Source organism: Lutra lutra, chromosome 17, assembly GCF_902655055.1.
Source record: "Lutra lutra chromosome 17, mLutLut1.2, whole genome shotgun sequence".
Taxonomy (NCBI): domain Eukaryota; kingdom Metazoa; phylum Chordata; class Mammalia; order Carnivora; family Mustelidae; genus Lutra; species Lutra lutra.
Window position 1 is genome coordinate 49,013,110 of NC_062294.1, and position 23,754 is coordinate 49,036,863.

At 38.9% G+C, this 23,754-nt stretch overlaps 1 protein-coding gene and 1 pseudogene across 4 annotated transcripts in view; both read right to left on the minus strand.

Annotated features, from left to right (window-relative positions):
• The window catches only part of ZNF112 (zinc finger protein 112), a 41,935-nt gene extending 27,075 nt beyond the window's left edge, over positions 1-14,860 (minus strand). The window contains exons 1-2 of one of the 4 annotated variants that reach the window (XM_047711233.1): positions 14,785-14,840; positions 3,560-3,704 (exon numbers count right to left, since the gene is read on the minus strand). The gene's annotated coding sequence lies outside the window, so the exon portion shown is untranslated. Of the gene's footprint in view, positions 1-3,559; positions 3,705-13,624; positions 13,684-14,784 lie in introns of those variants that run through there. The other 3 variants (XM_047711231.1, XM_047711232.1, XM_047711234.1) reach the window with 3 other exon arrangements.
• On the minus strand, positions 590-14,845 carry LOC125089205 (60S ribosomal protein L10a-like; annotated as a pseudogene).
• Positions 14,861-23,754: the final 8,894 nt, after the last annotated feature.

Below are 23,754 nucleotides of genomic sequence, written 5' to 3' on the forward strand. Positions count from 1 at the left end.
ACTACATCAAAAACTAATAGTATGCTCTATGTTGGCTAACTGAACATAATAATAATAAGGAGGGTACATGTTGTGATGAGCACTGGGTGTTATACACAACTAATGAATTACTGAACACTATATCAAAACCTAATGATGTACTATACAGTGGCTAACTGAACATAATAAAAAAAAAAAGAAAATCAGATACTATTCTCCATCATAAAACTGTCCTTGTAAATGTGTCTTATAAGACAACTGGGCGGCAAAGATGGCCTCTTAATCTGTTGCCCCGGTAATAATGATTGTTTCGACACTGAGACCACACTTCTGAAAAATTTAATGATTGACGGCTATTCTTTTTTAAAATTATTTTTTATTTTATTATTTATTTTTATTTGAGTATAGTTGACACATCATGTTACATTAGTTTCAGGTGTACAACATAGTGATTCCGCAAGTTTATACATTATTCTTTTTAAGATTTTATTTGTTTACTTGACAGAGATCACAAGTAGGCAGAGAGGCAGGCAGAGAGAGAGAGGAGGAAGCAGGCTCCCTGCTGAGCAGAGAGCCTGATGTGGGGCTCGATCCCAGGACTCTGGGATCATGACCCGAGCCAAAGGCAGAGGCTTTAACCCACTGAGCCACCCAGGCACCCCTCACAAGTTTATACATTATTCTATGTTTACCACAAGTGTAGCTGCCATCTGCCCCCATATTCTTCTTGAAGTCAGAGAAGGCTCAGATAGCACATCCCTCTTCCCACATGGATATAATGAAGCCACTGTATTTCTCATATCCATGTAAGGTGTTGGCTCAGCACTCGATGCTTGCAAGGACTTGGGGACCAGGAGTTTAATTTCTTGGGCAAGGTTATTCATTGCATTCAATAGATGTTTACTGTTATTTACTGTTTTCAAGCAACTTCTCGATCATTTGTGGAAGGGAAAGAACTCAAAAAAGGGCTGGTTGTAGGCTGTGACTAAGGTAGAGCCTTTTGTACCACTTTAGAGAGAGGTTTTCTTCTCCTGCAGCAGAGTACGCATCTCCTCCCAAGTCCCTGCCCACACAGGCCACAGCTAAAGAATCCACAGAATGTATGCACCACTACCAAGAGCAAGTATTGACCTGGCTTCGCAGTTAGTAGTGAAAGAGCTGAGTTTTCTTCTCACTTACCCAATATTTATAGACCACCTTCTGAAAGGGATATAGTTCCTAGACCTCTAGTTGCTTAGAGTCTAAGTGTGGGAGACCAATTAGGAAATGAGCTGTTACACACCGACAGATGCCACAGTAGAGTGTAAACAGGGTCCTTTGGGGGAACATGGAAAGGGTCCCCAAACCTACACTGGATAAGGGAAAGAGTTAGATGGGCTCAACAAAGAAAATGAGGCCTGATGTTAGTCCTGGAGGATGACAGTGCCATATTAGCCACTCAAAGCTCAACAGGTTACTCAAACAGAACAGCACTTGAACAGAGAGTACTTGGGGCCAATAAGGCGAAAAGGTGGTGAGAAGTCAAGAACCAAATCACATGCCTTAGAGGCATTGCCTCATTTAATCCTCAAACAACCCAAAGGATTAAGACAATTTTTACTGTTGAGAATATTGAAGCATTGAGTTGTTGTTGTTGTTGTTAATGGCAACACTAGGGCTTATTAAGCTGTGCCTTAGTACAGGCACTGGGGCTTGCCCATGATCCTCTTGATGTATAAATTCCGAATGTTCTACCAATTCCTCTTGAGCAATGACACCAGGAAACTGACAGCTAAGTGGACGTTGTACACAAGCCCATCAACTGTCATTTTCACATGGCCAATGGCCTTGCCAGACACAACACTTTCTTCATCTGGACTTTGATTTTGGACTTCACTTCATCCACTTTGGCCACCAGGTTCTCATCGTGGGTCAGCAAGGAAGGGAAGTTGCCAGCTTATTCAGGCCTGGACCCAGAATTTGTGGGATCTGTTTGATCAGAGATTCTGGAGCCCAAAAAGTATACTTCTTGGCCAACTTCTTGACTGATTTTTTTTATTCTTGTTGATGCTTCAGTGCCTCAATGCCCATGTGGGGAATATCCACAGCCTTGGCCTCATCACAGTACTTCTGGTCCCCTAAATCACACCTGGAGAACCTGGGGCAGGGAGTGGACCTAAGCCTGATGGTAGGGTCATAGCTCTTCAAGCTGACTTGCAGCTCCACAGTCTCCGAACACTTCCAGTGCTTATGCTGGTTCCTGGGCAGGACTTCCTGCATTGCTTCGTACAGCCTGTCCCAGAAGTCTTTGCTGCTCATGCTGCTGCACACTGCAGTAACTGGAAAAGCTGAAGCATTGAGATTTTAAGTTATTTATTCATGATTATCCATTCAGTCAGCAGAGCAGCCAGGATTATCATCCCAGAGTCCATGTTCTTTTTTTTTTTTTTAAGATTTTTTATTTATTTATTTGACAGACAGAGATCACAAGTAGGCAGAGAGGCAGTCAGAGAGAGGAGGAAGCAGGCTTCCCACCGAGCAGAGAGCCCGATGCGGGGCTCGATCCCAGGACCCTGGGATCATGACCCGAGCTGAAGGCAGAGGCTTTAACCCACTGAGCCACCCAGGCGCCCCCCAGAGTCCATGTTCTTAATTACTAGGATGGTGGCTTTCAATCTACCAGCTCACTGGTTATTGTTGGGAAGCTAATAAAAAAATGGAAACAAAACCAATGCCCAGGCCCCAGTCCAGGGTCTATAATTGGCATCTGTGGAGGAAGAGGTTTCGTGAAAATGAAACCTCTTTCGCTCATGTGACTAGTTTGCAGAGAGGGTTGCAAACATAGATTCTGAGATGAAAAGAGGCAATTTTCAGGCTGAGCCTATGCAATCAACCATTACATCGTTCAACCTCCCAATGAGTATAGGGAATGACTGGAGAACACCTAAGCCAGGAGCAGAGGAGGGTCTGGGAGTCAGGCCTTGTGACTCCCAGCTTCCCACTGCTCCCTATTATAAGGTGCTCCTGGAGCTGTGTCTAAGGACTGTGGATGTTTCTTCAGGCACATACTCAGTATGAATACAGGCCACCAGTTAGACTTGCTTCATCAGATTTACCAAGCAATAGGAGTCACGAATCATCCACGGGATTTTAAGAATTCAGAATATAAAGCAAGTTATGCTATAATAAAAAATAAAGCAATTCATTTTAAACAGGCATTTAAACAGTAGTCATCCCACAGAATGTTCTTGTTCCTCTACATGTTAGAAAGAGTCTGATTATGTCCCTTTCTTGGTTAAAACATGTGCATGGCTGCCCACTGCCTTTAGAATAAAGTCTAGACTCTTAGCAAGCCATCTATAGAAGAATCTTCCATGTCTGCTCTCCCCTGTAAACTCCAGCTGTGTAAATTACTTGACCTCACAGGAAAGCCTCCAGGATTTTGTAGGTGAAGAGAGGTTTTACAAAAAGAAGTATGGGCAATAGTTTGCCCACCTGCATCCTAGATCCTCTTAGCTTTTTATACCAGCTTATATGTCCCCTGTTCTAAGATACCTTTTAACAGGCTTTGCTACCAGCCTTATCAACTCCTAAAACCCACTTTGCCAGTCTGATAAAAGCAGAGTGTTTTGGCCAAGAGCCTAGGCTATAGAATCAGGTTGCCAAGCTTCAATCAAGATTCTGCCACTTAATAGCAGAGTAAACTTTGCAAAATAATTAACCTCTTGATGTTTCTGTTTCTTCATCTGTAAAATGAAGACAAAAAGTAGGGTTATTACGAAGAACAAATGAGTTAATGCATCCAAGCGTTAGAAAGTCCGTGTAGTTCATAATAAGCACCCAACAAATGTTAGCTGTTATTGTTATCCTCATTGTTGTCACCATGAAATAAGTATAGAAGCTGCACATCAGCCCTAGTTTGCCTCTTGAGTATTTATTTTAGGTTAGTAATTAACAGTAGGCATATACCACCTTTTGAATATTCTAAAAAAGTGGGTGGCTTCAGCATCCTAATCAATCTGATTGAGATAAAGGGCAGAAAATATTTATATCGTTTGTTTATCCCACATCCATTTTCAGAAAATCTGAATACAATCTCACTGAGCTGAAGGTCCCTCTTCCCTGATGCCTGTTGGAAAGCTACATCAACCACAAACAGGTACTGAATAACTCCTGTCAAAACCTATACTTGGCAATAAGCACAGAGAACATTGTCCCTACTATATAGAAATCTGCAACGGAGTGGGAGAGACAGAGCAGAAACACCAGTGAACTCAAAGACAGGTCAAAAGAAATTATCAGAACTGAGGCTCATGCAAATCATATGCATTTTGTTGTTTATTTCATAGTGTGTTCTGGAAAGGTTATTATTATTATTCAGTTCTTTTATATTCTTACTGAACAAGCCTGCTTGTTCTATGAGTTACTAAGAAGAGTACTCAAATCTCCATATGAAATTGTGGGTTTCTCCATTCTTCTTTTGGTTCTGTCCAGTTTTCTTCATGTAGCTTGAAGTTATGTTGTTTTATGAATACACATTTAAGATGGAATGTTATGTCTACTCAATGAACTTACCCTTGGTGTAAGTGTCCCTCTTTGTCCCTGGTAATAGTTGTTTGTCTGAAGTCTACTTTGTCTGATATTACTATAGCTATTCCAGCTTTCTCTTGATTGTTGTTTTCATGGCACACCTTTTTGGGGTAATCCCTTTAACCTTTACCATATCTATGTCCTTATATGTAAAGTAGGCTTTTAGCATATACTTGGTTCTTGTTTTTTTAATCCATTTTATAATCTCTTAATTAATGTATTTAGGCCATTAGCATTTAATGTAATTTTTTATATGGTTGGATTTAAGTCTATCACTTTACCCTGATTTTCCTCCCTTCCTTTTTTTTTAATTTAAATTAAATTAGCCAACATATAGTACATCATTAGTTTCAGATGTAGAGTTCAATAATTCATCAGCTGCATATAACACCCAGTGCTCCTCACATCATGTGTCCTCCTTAAATGCCTATCACCCAATTGCCCTATCCCCAACCAATTACCCTATCCCTACCCCTACCCACCTTCCCTTCAGCAACACTGTTTCTCTCCTATAGTTAAGAGTCTCTCATGGTTTGTCTCCCTCTCTGATCACTTCCCATTCAGTTTTCCCTCCCTTCCCCTATGACCTTCTGTGTTGTTTCTTATATTCCACATATGAGTGAAAACATATGATAATTGTCTCTGATTGACTTATTTCATTCAACATAATCTCCTCCAGTTCCATCCACATTGATGTAAAAGGTATGTACTCATCCTTTCTGATGGCTGAATAATATTCCTGTGTGTGTGTGTGTGTGTGTGTGTGTGTGTGTGTGTGTACAAGCACTGTTATATCAGGCATTGTTATATATACACACACACACACAATGGAATACTACTCACATTCTTTATCCATTCATCTGTCTATGGACATCTTGGTTCTTTCAATAGTTTGGCTATTGTGTAGACACTGCTGCTATAAACATTTCCTCCATGATTTTCTTCCTCAATTACCCATTTCCTGCCTTTTTTAGGGTTATTTGAAAAAAAAATTTAGGATTCCATTCATTTTAATTTATCTGTTAACCTACGGCTATAGCTCTTGGGATTTTTTCCTCTAGGGTTCCAATATATACACCTAGTCTTTCACAGTGTACTTAGTGTTATTGTTTTACCACCTCCACTAAAATGCAGAAGCCTTACCATCAAATAGTTCCCTTAATGCTCTCCCACGTCATGTAGTAGTTTTATCTATTACTCTATATAAAATACTCTAACCAAGTCATAATTTTCACTTTAAACAATCATGTATATTTTTAAGAGGAGAAAAACAATATTTTATATTTATCAAAAAACTTAATATTTTGTTGCTCTTTCTTCATTTCTTAAGTTCCTAGTTTTCATTTAGTATCATTTCTATTCAGCCTAAAGAACCTCTTTTAGTACTCCATTTTAGCGCAGATGTGACACTCCTCCTCCTTCATTCCCAGAGGAAATTTTCACTGGGTATATAATTTTGAGTTGGCAATTCCTTTCTTTAAGCACTTTAAATATGTTGTTCTATCTTCTGGCATGCATGGTTTCTCCTGAGAAGTCTGCAGATATTTAAATCATTGTTCTGCCACATATAATGTGCTACTTTCTCTAGCTTTTGTCAAGAATTTTTATCTATAATTTTCAGAACTTTATGATATACCCAGAAGTAATTCTGAGTTTCTTGTATTTGATATTCACCAAGCTTCTTGAATCTAAATTTATGTATCTCACCAAATTTGGGGGGTTTTCAGCTAGTACTTCCACACAAATATTCCTCTCCTCCTCTCCTAAGACTCCAATCACATGAATATTAGACTTTTGATATTGTCCCATAAGGATATAAGGTTCTGCTCATATTTTCAGTATTTTTTCCTCTCTGTTGCTCAGACTGAAATACTTACATTGCTTTATCTTTGAGTTCATTGATTCTTTCCTTTTTCATCTCCAGTCTGCTATAAAATCTTATAAAGTTTGAAATCTTATAAAGTATTTTCTCAAACTATAACAGAAATAAACTAGAGATGAATAACAAAAAGATATCTGGAAATCTCCATTTGGAAATTAAACAGCATACTTCTAAGCAACCAAAAGGCCAAAGTCATAAAAGAAAGAGAGCATACTTTAAACGGAATCAAAATGAAGAAACAACATATCAAAATGTGTGAGACACAGGCAAAGCAGATATTATAGAGAAATGTATTCACATATTAGAAAAGAGGAGTCTAAAATCAATTTAAGCTAACAACTAGGAAAGGGCAAATAAATTACACTTAAAGTAAACAGAAAAAAAGGAAATAATAAAAAGTAGAGAGAAATCAATAAATCCAATAAACATAAAGCATAAATCAATGTAACTGAAAATATAAGAACCCTAGAGAAAATCAGAGGTTTAGCAAATTTGGCTACTATACAGGCCCCCGCCTGTTTTTGTTTAGGCTGTGAGCTAACAATGGGACTAACACTGATTTTTTTTTAAAGACTATTCTTTTATGGTATGTGAAAATGATCAAATGATATTATTCCACAAATTCTATAAGGTATTATTGGAATATAGGCATGCTCATTTGTTTAAGTAATATTTCTGGTTGCTTTCATAGTACAGCAGCAGAGTTATATAGTTGTTAATATAGACTGCTATATGCTGAAGAGGTTATATACAAACCTATCAGCAACCACGTATCAAAAATCACTACTAAACATACAAAAAATAGAGAGAAGGAAATCCAAATACATCACTAAGGAAAATCAGCAAACCATGAAAGAGAGGAAGACAATAAAGGATCAGAGAAAATCTCCAGAAACAACCACAAAGCAAGTAACAAAATGTTAATAAACACGTATCTATCAATAATTACTTTGAATGTAAATGGACTAAAGCATCAATCAAAAAACTAAGGGTGTCAGAATGGATTAAAAAAAAAAAGACCTATCTATATGCTGCTTACAAGAGACTCATATTTGACCTAATAACACCTGTAGATTGACAGTGAGGCATGGAGAAACATTTACTAAGCAAATGGATGTCAAAAGAAAACTGGAGTAGAAGATCTCCTCAAACTCAACACACACAAAACAGATAATCATATCAAAAAATGGGCAGAAGATATGAACAGACACTTCTCCAATGAAGACATACAAATGGCTATCAGACACATGAAAAAATGTTCATCATCACTAGCCATCAGGGAGATTCAAATTAAAACCACATTGAGACATCACCTTACACCAGTTAGAATGGCCAAAATTAGCAAGACAGGAAACAACATGTGTTGGAGGGGATGTGGATGGGAATGCAAGTTGGTGCAGCCACTTTGGAGAACAGTGTGGAGATTCCTCAAGAAATTAAAAATAGAACTTCCCTATGACCCTGTAATTGCACTACTGGGTATTTACCCCAAAGATACAGATGTAGTGAAAAGAAGGGCCATCTGTACCCCAATGTTTATAGCAGCAATGGCCACGGTCGCCAAACTGTGGAAAGAACCAAGATGCCCTTCAACGGACGAATGGATAAGGAAGATGTGGTCCATATACACTATGGAGTATTATGCCTCCATCAGAAAGGATGAATACCCAACTTTTATAGCAACGTGGATGGGACTGGAAGAGATTATGCTGAGTGAAATAAGTCAAGCAGAGAGAGTCAATTATCATATGGTTTCACTTATTTGTGGAGCATAACAAATAGCATGGAGGACATGGGGAGTTAGGGGAAGGGAGTTGGGAGAAATTGGAAGGGGAGGTGAACAATGAGAGACTATGGACTCTGAAAAACAATCTGAAGGGTTTGAAGAGGTCGGGGGGTGGGAGGTTGGGGGAAGCAGGTGGTGGGTGTTAGAGAGGGCACGGATTGCATGGAGCACCGGGTGTGGTACAAAAACAATGAATACTGTTATGCTGAAAATAAATTTTTAAAAATGATAAAAAAAAACCAACAGTAAAATACTAAAAAACACGCTAAAAAATAAAACACATTAAAAAAAAAGAAATACTTGTTTCAGACAAACTAGACTTTAAAACAAAGATTGAAAAAAAAACCACAAAAACAAACAAACAAAAAAAACAAAGACTATAACAAGAGATGAGGAAGGACATTATATAATAAAGGGGACAATCCAACAAGAAGATGTAACAATTGTAAATATTTATGCCCCCAATGTGGGAGCACTCAAATACATAAAACAATTAATAACAAACATAAGGAAATATATGATAATAATACAATAATAGTTGGGGACTTTAACACCCCACATACCAATGGGAAGATCAACTAAGCAGAAAATCAACAAGGAAACAATGGCTTGAATGACACACTGGACCAGGTGAACTTAACTGATATATTCAGAACATTCCAACCTAAAACAGCAGAATACATATTCTTTACAAGTGCACATGGAATATTCTCTAGAACAGATCACGTATTAGGTCACAAATCAGCCCTCAACAAATACAAAAAGATTGAGATTATACAATGCACATTTTCTGATCATAACACTATGAAACTTGAAGTCAACCACAAGAAAAAATCTGGAAAGACCACAAATACATGGAGGTTAAGTAACATGTTACTAAACCATGAATGGGTCAACCAGAAAATAGAGAAGAAGTTAAGAAATATACGGAGACAAAAGTGAAAACATGATGGTCCAAAACCTTTAGGAAACATCAAAACCAGTCCTAAGAGGGAAGTATATAGCAACAGAGGCTTACCTCAAGGAGCAAGAAAAATCTCAAATAAACAATCTAACTTACATGTAAAGGAGCTAGGAAAAAAAAAACCACAACAACAAACAAAGTCTAAAGCCAGCAGAAGGAAGGAAATAATAAAGGTTAGAGCAGAAATAAGTTATATAAAACTAAAAAAACAATAGAACAGATCAATGAAACCAGGAGGTGGTGTTTCTTTGAAAAAAATCAATAAAATTGATAAACCTCTAACCAGACTTATCAAAAAGAAAAGAGAAGGGACCCAAATAAATTAACAAATGAGATAAGAGAAATAACAACCAATACCACAGAAATATAAATAATTATAAGAGAACGTTATGAAAAAGTATAGACCAACAAATTGGACAGCCTGGAAGAAATGGGTGAATTCCTAGAAATATACAAACTACCAAAACTGAAACAGGAAGAAATAGAAAACTTGTAATCAAAAATTTCCCAAGAAACTGGGGCGCCTGGGTGGCTCAGTGGGTTAAGCTGCTGCCTTCGGCTCAGGTCATGATCTCGGGGTCCTGGGATCGAGCCCCACATCGGGCTCTTTGCTCAGTGGGGAGCCTGCTTCCCTTCCTCTCTCTGCCTGCCTCTCTGCCTATCTGTGATCTTTCTCTGTCAAATAAATAAATAAATAATCTAAAAAAAAATTTCCCAAGAAACAAAAGTTCAGGGCCAGATGGCTTCATAGGGGATTTCTACCAAACTCTTAAAGAAGAGTTATACCTATTCTTCTCAAACTATTCCAAAAAATAGAAAAAGAAGGGAAAACTTCCAAACTCAATCTACAAAGCCAGCATTACCTTGATCCCCAAACCAAAGAATCCATTAAAAAGGAGAATTATAGGGGCACCTGAGTGGCTCAAGTGGGTTAAAGCCTCTGCCTTCGGCTCAGGTCGTGATCCCAGGGTCCTGGGATCGAGCCCCACATCGGGGGGGGGGGGGGTCTCTGCTCAGCGGGGGGCCTGCTTCCTCCTCTCTCTCTGCCTGTCTCTTTGCCTGCTTGTGATCTCTGTCAAATAAATAAATAAAATCTTAAAAAAAAAGGGAACACTATAGGCAAATATCCCTGATGAATATGGATGAAAAATTCTCAATAAAATACTAGCAAATTAAATCCAACAATACCTTAAAAGAATCATTCACCATGATCAAGTGGGATTTATTCCTGGGCTGCAAGGATGGTATAATATTTGCAAATCAACCAATGTGATACCCTACATCAATAAAAGAAAAGATAAGAACCATATGATCCTTTCAATAGATGCAGAAAAAGCATTTGACGATGTACAACATCCATTCATGATAAAAATCCTTCCACAAAGTAGGGATAGAGGGAACATACCTCAACATGATAAAGGCCATATACAAAAAAATCCCATAGTTAATATCATTCTCAATGGGAAAAACCTGAGAGCTTTTCCTCTATGGTTAGGAACAAGACAAAGATGTTCACTCACAGCACTGTTATTTAACATAGGACTGGAAGTCCTGGCTTCAGCAATCCAACAACAAAAAGAAATAAAAGGGATCCAAATCTGTAAGGAAGAAGTCAAACTTTGACTATTCACAGATGCCATGATACTCTGCAAAAACCAAAAAGACTCCACCAAAAACTGTTAAAAGAGTTACACAAATTCTGTAATGTCACAGGATACAAAATCACTGTATGGAAATCTGTTGCATTCTATACACCAATAAGGAAACAGCATTTACAACTGCATCAAAAACCATAAGATACCTAAGAAAAAACCTAATCAAAGAGGTAAAAGACCTGTACTCTGAAAACTAGGAGAAAACGGATGAAAGAAATTGAAGAGGAAACAAAGAAATGGGAAGACACTCCATTTTTGGAAGTGGAAAACATTGTTAAATGTTTTCTTCCACTGGAATAAAAAACATTGTTAAAATTTCTATACTACCCAAAGCAATCTATACATTTAATGCAATCTTGATCAAAATACCAACAGTATTTTTCACAGAGAGAGAACAAACAACCTTAAAATTTGTGTGGAACCACAAAAGACCCCAAACAGCCAAAGCAACTTTGAAAGAGAAAGCAAAACTGGAGGCATCACAATTCCAAGACTTCAAGTTATATTATAAAACTACAGACATCAAAACAGTATGGTACTGGCACAAAAATAGCCACACAGATCAGTGTGCCTGTGTCTGTGTCAACACACAGAAAACCCAGAATTGGACCCACAACTATATGGTCAATTAACATTAGACAAAGCAGGAATGCATACCCAATGGGACAAAACCTGTCTTTTCAACAAATGGTGTTGGGAAACTGGACAGTACCATGCAAAGGAACAAAACTGGACTGTTTTCTTACACCATACACAAAAATAAATCCAAAATGGATGAAAGACCTAAATGTGAGGTAGGAAACCATCAACATTCTAGAGGAGAACAGAAGCAATGAGCTCTTTGACATCGACCATACCAACTTCTTTCTAGATATGTCTCCTGAGGCAAAGGAAATAAAAACAAACTATTGGGATTACATTAAAATAAAAGGCTTCTGCACAGTGGAGGAAACAATCAACAAAACTAAAAAGCAACCTATGAAATGGGAGAAGATATTTGCAAATGACATATCTGATAAAGGGTTAGCATCCAAATATATAAGAACTTCTACGAATCAACACCCCCCAAAAAATTACAATTAAAATATGGACAGAAGACATGAACAGGCCTGTCTCCAAATAAGACACACAGATGGCCAACAGACACATGGAAAGATGCTCAACATCATTTACCAGGGAAATGCAAATCAAAACTATAAAAAGGTTCTGCACAGCAAAGGAAAGAGTCAACAAAACAAAGAGGCAACCCACGGAATGGGAGAAGATATTCACAAACGACACTGCAGACAAAGGGCTGATATCCAAGATCTATAAAGAACTCCTCAAACTCAACACTCAAAAAACAGATAATCACATCAAAAAATGGGCAGAAGACATGAAAAGACACTTCTCCAAAGAAGACATACAAATGGCTAACAGACACATGAAAAAATGTTCATCATCATTAGCCATCAGGGAGACTCAAATCAAAACCACACTGAGATACCACCTTACACCAGTTAGAATGGCCAAAATTAACAAGACAGTAAACAACAAGTGTTGGAGAGGATGTGGAGAAAGGGGAACCCTCTTACACTGGTGGGAATGTAAGTTGGTGCAGCCACTTTGGAAAAGAGTGTGTTAAGAAATTAATAATAGAGCTACCCTATGACCCAGCAATTGCACTACTGGGTATTTACCCCAAAGATACAGATGTAGCACAAAGAAGGCCATCTGTACCCCAGTGTTTATAGCAGCAATGGCCACGGTCGCCAAACTGTGGAAAGAGCCAAGATGCCCTTCAACAGACGAATAGATAAAGAAGAGACTGCTCATATACACAATGGAGTATGATGCCTCCATCAGAAAGGATGAATACCCAACTTCTGTATCAACATGGACCAGACTGGAGGAGGTTATGCTGAGTGAAATAAGTTAAGCAGAGAAAGTCAATTATCATAGAGTATCACTTACTTATGGAGCGTAAAGAATCACACGGAGGTCATTAGGAGAAAGAAAGGAAATGTGAATTGAGGGAAACCAGAGGGGGAGACGAAGCATGAGAGACTGTGGACTCTGAGAAACAAACTGAGGGTTTTGGAGGGGAGGGGTGTGGGGCATTGGGTGAGCCTGGTGGTGGGCATTAAGGAGAGCACATATTGCATGGAGCACCGGGTGTGGTGCATAAACAATGAATCTTGGAACACTGGAAAAATAAGATAAAATTTTTAAAAATGAGATATCACTTCACATCTATTAGAATGGCTAAAATCAACAACACAAGAACAATTGTTGGTGAAGAAGTGGAGAAAGGGGAACCCTTTTACACTGTTGGTGGGAATGCAGACCAGCGCAACCAATGTGGAAAATATATGGAGATTCCTCCAAAAGTTAAAAATGGAACTACCCTATGATCTAGCAATTGCACTACCATGTATTTATTTACACAACGGATATAAAAATACTGATTCAAAGGGAAACATGCACCCTGATGTTAATGGCAGCATTTATCTACAGTAGACAGATTATGGAAACAACCCAAGTGCCCATTGACTGATGAATGGATAAGGAAGATATGGCGTATAAATACAATGGAGTATTGCTCAGCTATAAAAAAGAATAAAATATTGCCATTTGCAACGATGTGGATGGAGCTAGAGTGTACTTTGCTAAGTGCAGTAAGTCAGAGAAAGAGAAATACCATATTATTTCCCTTATAGGTGGCGTTAAAGAAACCAAACAAAGGAGCAAAGGAAAAAAGAGAGGCAAACCAAGAAAGAGACTCTCCACTATAAAGAACAGATAGTTACCAGAATGGAGGTTGGTGGAGGGATGGGTGACATAGGAGATGGGGATTAAGGAGTGCACTTGTCATGAGCATTGGGTGACGTATAGAAGTACTGAATCACTATATTGTACACCTGAAACTAATATTACGCTCTATGTTAACAAACTGGAATTTAAATAAAGCTTGAAAAAGTAAATATAATTGTTATTATTCATGCCCAAGTACTCCCCCATACCTTCCTGTATTTATTTATTCAACAAGAGTCAGGGCATCGCGGTAGAAGAATTTACAGATGCGTTATGGAAATACCTTCTCCCCTGAGAGGAGATAACCTAAGAGGAAGAGAGACGCTAAGTCCTACTCCGGTGAGGCTCGGCTTCCAGGAGCCAAAGCGCCATTCCCTCCTCCCGGGGGCCTTTTTCAAGAAGTCCAGACTGGGGAAGGAAAGGAGGCTGAGAGAAATCACAACTTCATTAGAACTCCCGCAGAAATTACAGTGGAATCCCAGACAACACCCAGGAATGACCCTTTATAACTACTTAAATTTAGATTTAAAAAAAAAAACAAAAACCAAAAACCAAAAAAAAAAAAAAACCGGGAATCTGGGTGCAGCCTCCCTTCCTTCAGGGATCCCAGAAGGGTCAGGGGCACTGCAGCAGGAGCTCGGACCCCATCCCAGGTTCACAGATGCTTTTATGGAACTGAAAGCTTCTCCAGAAATTTAAAAGTACTGCTTACCAAGAGACCTATTTTTTTTACCCCAAGCCAGACTCTAAGCCTTCCGCTTCTGCATCCTCATTTAACTCTTAAAGTAACTCTCTTAGGTAGACACTACTATCCACTTAAAGAAAAGAGGCAGAGACACGGGTTCTCCGAATAGAATACAGCTGCGAAGCTCGGAAGGGGCAGCACTGGCCCGGAGTCGGGGAAAGGGTCGGGGAAGTGCAGAACCCGGGAGACCCTCGCTCCCAGCGACGTCGGCGCCTGGCCCCCGCCCTGAGCCGGGGATGCACGCACTGCCCCGCACTCCACGGAGCTCATTCAGAGGGAACACAAACCCCGCCCTTCGCCGCCGGCGGATTCTCTTCCCCAGGGTGGACGGCCTGATGACCACGGGCCCACGGCGAAGTGACGCCAGGTCACTGCGGCTGCCGGGAGGGTTCTCGAGGAGGGAAGGCTCACCTTTCGCAGAGGAATGAAGGCCGCGTCCTCTTGTACCTGGAGCGGAAGCGACTCTGTCTACAGAGACGTCCTGGACTACGCTTCCCAGAATTCCCGACGGGAGCAGGGTCGCAGCCTAAGCCTCCTGCAGCGGAAGTTATCCTGCTGTACTGTGTTCCCGGACTACACTTCCCAGAATCCCCAGCACCCCTCTCGTCGCCTTCCTAGGGCGGAAGTGTTGGCTGTCACACCGAGATCCTGGATTGTATTTAAAAGCCTGTGGCTCCGGATCGAATTTTGTAACCCGGGAATGCTGCCAAGTATATAGAACTCTTTCATGTACGTCTGTATTTTCTCCAGCCAACGATGCATTCAGGGCGTCTTTCCGGAGCATAATGCGTCTGACCTTGTGGATCTTGTGGACCACAAATCCCGGAATCTCCTGCGGAGTGGCCCTTTCCTCAAGGCTCCCCCTCTGTTTAGGATAGTCAGCATTTAAATAGTCGGTGTTCTCTTTTGGAGAGTCAGCCTGAATTAATTCTATACTGTTAGTGGAGCTTGGTCGCCGCGCCCCCCATCGTTTTCTTGAAATTTTTTTTTCAAATGTGACAAAAATTAAGACAACTCAACCAAAGCAAACTACCTATTCGAAGAAGCTACCTTATAGACGCTAGAGAACCTTGAACTGGGAGAAAGAGGAAAGGAAAGGGAGAGGAAGGAAGGAAAACATTATAGAAAGGAAGAGATGGATGCGGGGTTTGGGAGGGGTGGGATGGAGACACTATAAGGAAATTTTTGCTGACCTGTAATGAGTATCGAATTTGACAAATACAGAGTCTCAACCTTACTGTGACTGGTTTGCATTTCTTTATTCTTTATGGGCATGCATGCATCTAGAACTGACTGAGAGAGATAGAACAAGAACAGGGCAAGAATGTTCCCATTCAACACTTTTTTCAACATTACGCTAGAAGTTGTAACTAATGCATTAATATAGGAAAAGGAAATTAAAAGTATACGGATTGGGAATGAAGAAGTAAAACTGTCATTGTTCACAGATGATATGATCATCTATGTAGAAAGTCCAAAAGAAGGGGCGCCTGGGTGGCTCAGTGGGTTAAGCCTCTGCCTTCGGCTCAGGTCATGATCTCAGGGTACTGGGATCGAGTCCCACATCTGGCTCTCTGCTCGGCAGGGAGCCTGCTTCCTCCTCTCTCTCTCTCTGCTTGCCTCTCTGCTTACTTGTGATCTCTGTCAAATAAATAAATAAAATCTTTTTTTAAAAAAAGTCCAAAAGAATTGACAAAAAATTCCCAGAATAAGCCATCATAGCAAGGTTGCAGGATACAAAGTTAATACAAAAGTTAAATGTTTTCCTATATACCAACAATGAAGAAGTAGAATTTGAAATTAAAACAATACCATTTGGGGTGCCTGGGTGGCTCAGTGGGGCTCTGCCTTTGGCTCAGGTCATGATCTCAGGGTCCTGGGATCAAGCCCCACATCTGGCTCTCTGCTCAGCAGGGAGCCTGCTTCTCCCCTCTCTCTGTCCACCTCTCTGTCTACTTGTGATATCTCTCCCTGTCAAATAAATAAATAAAATCTTAAAAAATAATAATACCATTAGCAACCCTCTAAAGGAAATACTTAATTACAAACTAACAAAATGTGTAAAAGATTGATATGAGGAAAACTACAAAACTCTCATGAAAGAAGTCAAAGAATAACTAAATAAATGGAAAGATATTCCATGTTCATGGATAGGAAGACTCAACATACTGAAGATGTCAGTTCTTCACAATTTTGTCTATAGATTCAGTACAGTCTTGGTCAAAATCCCAGCAAGTTATTTTGTGGATATTGAAAAACTTATCTAAAGTTTATATGGAGAGGAAAACCCAGAATAGCCAACAAAATATTGAAGAATAAAAAAGTTGGGAGTACAGACACTTCTTGACTCTGAAACTTACTATGCTACAGTGTAACTACAATGATGGAGACAGTGGAGATACTGATGAAAGAACAGACAAATGGGGGTTCCTGGGTGGTGCAGTCAGTTGAAAATCTTACTCTTGGTTTTGGCCCAGGTTGTGATCTTACAGTCATAAGATCAAGCCCTGTGTCAGGCTCCATGGTTCAGCACAGAGTATGCTTGAGATTCTCTCTCCCTCACCCTCTCCCTCTGCCCCTCCTGCTTATTCTATCTCTCTCAAATAAATAAATCTTTTTTTAAAAAAATAGACAAATAGATCAGCACAACAGATAGACTACCCAGAAATAGACTCATATAAAAATAGTCAACTGACCTTTGACAAGGGAGCAAAAGCAAAACAAAGATTCAGAAATAGTCATTTCATCAAATGGTTCTGGAACAACTGGATGTCCTAATACAAGGGGAAAAAAAGGAGGATCTAGACACAGACCTTACATACTTCACATAAATTAACTTAAAATGGATCAAAGACTTAACTATAAAAACCAAACATAAAAATCCTAGAAGATAGTACAGGGGAAAATCTAGATGATCTTGACGATGACTGTGCCTTTGTAGATACAATACTAGAGTATGATCCTTGAAAGAAATAGTTGACAAACTGGACTTCACTAAAATTAAAAGCTTCTGCTCTGCGAAAGACAACCTCAAGATAATGAGAAGATAAACCACAGACTGGATGAAAATATTTGCAAAAGACACATCTGATAAAGGTTCTCTATACAAAATATACAAAGAACTCTCAACACTCAACAAGAAGACAAGCAATCCAATTTAAAAATGGGCCAAAGACCCATATCAAAGAAGATATACACATGACAAATAAGCATATGAAAAGATACTCTGCATCCTATGTCCCCAAGGAAATGAAAAGCAAAAAATGACTTTCTCATTTTTTCCTAATCAAAATCCCATCAATAACTAAAAAAAATTTTTTTTGTGTATCCATACAATGGAAGTACTAGTCAACATTAAAAAGAAACTAGAAGTAATTACTAGGTTTATGCAACAATAAGGATGAATTTCACAAGTATTACGCTAAGTGTAAGAATTGAGACAAAATGTACATTTTATGATTCTATTGCTATATCATACTGCAAAAGAAAAGAAAAACTACAGCAAAAGAAGTTAGATCCATGGTTGTTCAAGGCTGGTAGCAGGTTAAGTGGATTGAGGATGTAGAGGCACCAAGGATCTGTTTTTGTTAGGCAAATGTTGTGTTTCTAACTAAGACAATTAACTTTTTAAAGATCAGTTTCTAAATGGTAAAAATGAAACTAAGAAAGCACTTCATGGAATAATTTGCAGAAGATAAGAACTCAGCTCCTACGCTATGGATATATAGTATTCAGACCTCTATGAGAGGATAGAAAAATATGCAAGTGTGTGCACTTCCAGTATAATCTGAATCATCTGTAGGTCTTTCTGGACTTGAACTTATCTTATCAGCCCACCATCCTTACTCCAATTATAAAATATATAGACTACTGACTGCTGCCACGCAGTCTAATGACTTATATTTAAGTTGTCCTTGCATTCTTTTATTCATATGCAAATATACTGTACTGCTTCTTATAAACTTGAGAAAAGAATATCAGTGTGTTCAGTGAACTCTAATGGGATCCACTGATTTCCCTAGTCTCCCTGTCAGACACAGGAATCTCACAGACTGCTCGAAAGGCCCATTGTAGATTCTACTTTAGTATCAGCTTGGAGATCACAGGTTGTGCAGTGAGCATATTGAGCTACAAGTTGACTATTCATATCTTTTATATTCATATCCATATTTCTATTGGAGTTTCATTATCTTATGAATCTCCAAGATTAAGCCACTTTCTAGCCTATATGTTGTTCATATTTTCAGCCTGATTTATTGTATGTCCTCTACACCTGTATGTATGGTGCCTTCTTAACATAAGGAAATCTAAAACTTTCATACAGACTTGCTCGTTGTTACATTTACTTTGGCTGGAGCCCTGTGCACCCATAACCAGAAACAATCTTTTCTGTGTGTCATCACTGTTCTCCAGCGTTTTAGAAGTATTAACTAGTATTGTAAGTACACCCCGGAAACTTATTCACAGAGAGCAACTCGACCAACATTACAGCGCTAGGAAAAGGCAACGGTGATTGGCTAGCCCAGGAGGCGGCTTGGGGAGCTCAGCACCCAGGAGACCACCAAACAGTGACGCACAACCCTAGCCTGCCGCCAAGCTCCAACAAGTGATCCGCCCCCAAACGCTAGGAAGCTCCGCCTAGCAAGAGGGAAATGAAAATGCCTCCACCGCTTCCTCCCTCGGACATCACTTTTCTCCCTTAAAACATTGGGCTGGGACACCACTGGTCCCTCGCCTAGCCTGAAGAGGCCTAGAATCGCTGCTAGAACTCAAGTCTCCCCCACCACATGGGGAATAATGGCCGCAGCCTCCCCTGGAGCGGAAGTTCCTGCGCCTTCCTTCCCAGAACTCCGAGCCCCACACGAGGGACACATCCCACAATGCTGAAGAGGAAATGTCATCCACTTCTGGACTACACTTCCCAGAATCCCAAGGAGGCTTAGGGCTACAGCCCCCCTACCTGGAGTGGACTATACCTCCCAGAATCCTCTGCGAGAGGGCTACCGCCCTCCCGCCTCTATTTCTTCTGCTTAATTAAATTCTTCTACCTGAGTCACTTCCCTGGCGCTATTAGCGTTTGAATTTTTTTCTTTTTGTATTTTCCCCCCCTCAGGAAGTAGTAAGTGGGAAAAAGGTGAAGCTTTTCGTATGAAAATAAATCGACACTTTTTAGCAGAAAAGTGATTGTATGTGACAAAAGAGAAGATTTTAAAAGGACTTGGTCTGTGCTGCATGAGGAATATTTTATCTCGGACTTGGTTTGACTTGATTGCCTCTTTACCTGTGCCTATATTCGTCTACCTCTGACTGTGCTACCTGGCATGAACTGTTTATTTCAAGATGCCAAGAATCCACAAGGAATTCCAAGCACAGATGAGGCTAGGAAACAGAAACAGCAATGTTATTTCTGACAAGTGAAAGGAACTGCCCTAGCAAGGAGATGGAGAAAATACTGCAATGGGGAAAAGGCTCTTTCCTTTAAATTTTTTTAGTTCAAACTCAGGCTTCCCTTTGACTACTCCTGTATTGCTCTTCAATATTATGTATTTGCTATGAGTATTTTCATTTTATTTGTGGGGTGGGGGTAGGTTGAGGTTGGAGATGGAGTCCAGGTAACTATGACAGGTGAAACTATAGGAAGTACATACTTACTGCTTTCCTTTGCACAGAAAACAATTTTTAAAATAAAACAATAATACAAAAGTTCTGAGGATAGTAATATTAAACACTTAATTCTACACTTAAATTTTTTTTCCCACACTGACTTCACTTTTTAAAAATTTTTTGTTTCTGAAGTATTTTAAAGCTATTCCTTGCAATTGTTATTTCCTTCCAAATACTACATATATCACTTAAAAATAACAATATTTTCTTATGTAGACACAAAATCATTACCTTATGAAACAAAAGGAACAATTCTTAGCATTATCTAAACTGTATGTCAGTTTGAGTTCCTGTTTATTGAAAAAATGCTTTTTACAGCTAGTTTATTCCAATCAACATCCAAACAGATTATATTTGATTCTCTCACCTGAAACTTGTTTGTTCTAAAACTGTATCTACCCTCCCCAACACACACCACCATCATTTTTTTTGTGTTCTTGGACTGTTGTAGAAATCAAGATGTCAACTTGGGTATCCAGGTCTGCATTTGCCCAATAGCATCCTCACACTCTCTCCCTCGATCTAAATTTCCTGTACAGTAGAATTTTTATTTGAAAGCTAGGTTGGATACAGGGTCATTCGAGGGGGGGGCAAGAACACTTCATAGAAGGGACTGGAAATATTTGAACAAGAAACCATATTCCCTTCAACTAAACCAATGCAAATCCTGGACAAGTTTCCCTTTGGAGAGAAAAACAAAAAGAAATAACAACAAATATGTAAAAATAGACAGGGCTTCAAACAAGGAAACCATTATAAAAAATCAGACTATATGATCTCTTACATAACAGATACTATCTCCATGAAAGGAAAAAGAATATTCAGTTCTCAAGTTTCACATACATTAGGCTAAGATAAAAGTAAAGATTTTTTTCAGAGAAAAGAATTTTTAATTGCAGTGGGAGGCAGTAGAGCCTACAGTAGCCAGCCAGCCAGCCAGCCTCTTGTTCACCTAATAAGTACAGACATTCTCTGACTTACAGTGGTTCCTCTTACAATGGCGTGAAAGCAATATCCCCTCAGTAAACAACAAACTTTAAATTTCGATCTTTTCCCAGGCTAGCAATATGCAGTAAGATACTCTCATGATGCTGGGATGGTGGCAGCAAGCCACAACTCCATTTTCCAGCTCTGTAATTTGGTCACTTTGAGAATGGTATTTAATTGGAATCATATAGTAGGTTGGCTTTATCACTCAGCGAAATGATCTCAAGATCCATCCAAGTAGTTGCATGTATCAATAATCCATTGCTTTTTATTACTAGGTGGTATTCCAGAATGTAGATATGCCAGACTTTGTTTAACCATTTACCTATTGAGGAACATTTTCATTGTTTCAGTTTTTTTGCTATTATAAATAAATATGAACATTCATGTACAGATTTTTATGTGTGTCTGTACATTAATTTTTTATTTCTCTCTGGTAAATGTCTAGGAGTACAGTGGCTGGAGTGTATAGTAAGTATATGTTTAGTTCTTTAAGGAACTGCCAAACTCCGGAGTGGCTGTGCCATTTTATATTCCCAACAGAAGTGTGTAAGAATTCCGTTTCTCTGCACCCTTGCCAGCTTTTGACATTGCCATTATTTTTTTTCTTTAAAGTGGGATGTTCTGTTTGGACAAAATTTCCTAAGTGAAAAAGCAGTATTTATTACTAATGTATAGGTGAAAGTGGCACAGTGGGATATAAGATGACCATGAAATTGTCAGGTCTATCATAGCTGCACTAGAGCAAAACGTCATCAATTCAGACAACTCTGATGCAAAATTGGGATACTTATATATAATTCTTATTGAGTTAAAAGTTCAAATTTAGCAAGATAATTCAGGACCTTTTGATGTAGGTTTGATGACCTATTACCTACAAATTGCATTTGCATATTGAATAAAACTGGCAAAATAAAATAACATAAAGAACAACACCTTGAAAAGTATAAAGTGTCATAAAAATAAAAATATTAATTCACCTTTCTTTCTTTTTTTTTTAAAGATTTTTATTTATTTATTTGATAGAGAGAGATCACAAACAGGCAGAGAGGCAGGCAGAGAGGAGGAAGCAGGCTCCCTGCTGAGCAGAGAGCCCGATGCGGGGCTCGATCCCAGGACTCTGAGATCATGACCTGAGCCAAAGGCAGCGGCTTAACCCGCTGAGCCACCCAGGCGCCCCTCACCTTTCTTTCATTAACTTTTTTCAGATTTTAAAAATTGAGATGCAATTGGGGTGGCTGGGTGGCTCAGTGGGTTGGGCCTCTGCCTTCACCTCAGGTCATGATCTCCAGGTCCTGGGATCAAGCCTGCATCAGGCTCTCTGCTCAGCTGGGAGCCTGCTTCCCCCGCCTCTCTCTGCCTGCCTTTCTGCCTACTTGATCTCTGTCTGTCAAATAAATAAATAAAATCTTTAAGAAAAAAATTGAGATGCAATTGACATAACATTATATTAGTTTTACGTGTACAACATAATGTACAATATATACATATATATGTATATACATGTATGTACAATACATGTATTATATATATACATTTATACATATGTGTGTATATGTATATATACATATATAAAATATATACGCATATATATGTATATATATGTATATACATGTATTATATATACATATATATGTGTGTGTGTATATATATATATATATACACATATATATATTCACATAGACATTGTTAAAGGATCACAACAATAAGACTAGTTAACATCCATTACCACACAGTTATAATTATTTTTCTGGTGATTAGAAAGGTCTACATCTTTTTAAAAAATTTTTTATTTTTTTATTAACATATAATGTATTATTAGCCCCAGGGGTACAGGTCTGTGAATCGCCAGGTTTACACACTTCACAGCACCCATTAAGGTCTACCTCTTAGCAACTTTCAAATATACAATCCTGTATTATTAACTACAGTCCCCACACTGTACATTACAACTGCAGAACTTAATGTGTAACCTGAGGTTTTACTTTTTGACTACTCAGTCTTTGCAACCACTCCTCATCCCCTGCCCCTGGAAATAAATCTTTTCTGTTTCTATGAGTTTGGTTTTTTGTTTTAGATTCCACATATAAGTGAGAGCATATGATATTTCTCTCCTCTATTATTTGGATAATACCAAATAACTCATCTTCAAGTTCACAGATTCTCTGCTCTACTTGATCAAGTTCATTTGACAATCTCTCTATTGTGGATTTTTTCTGTTTCATTCATTGTATTCTTCAGCTCTAGAATGTGTTCAACTTTTTATTTTATTTTATTTTTAAAGATTTTATTTATTTATTTGACAGAGAGATCACAAGTAGGCAGAGACGTGGGCAGAGAGAGAGGGGGGAAGCAGGCTCCCTGCTGAGCAGAGAGCCCAATATGGGGCTCGATCCCAGGACCCTGAGATCATGACCTGAGCAGAAGGCAGAGGCTTCAACCCACTGAGCCACCCAGGTGCCCTATGTTCAACTTAAAAAAAAAAATCTATTTCTTTGCTGAAATCCTAGTTCATACATTGTTTTCCTGATTTAACTGAATTGTCTGTCTGTGTTCTCTGGTAGCTTGCTGAGTTTTAAAAAATTATTTTGAATTGTCAGACAATTCTGAGAACTTTCTACGGGATTGATTACTGGAAAATTATTGTTTCTTTGGTGGTATCCTATTTCCATGATTTTTGTGTGTGTTCTCTGGAGTCTTACATTGCTGGTTTTACATTTAACGAAGACA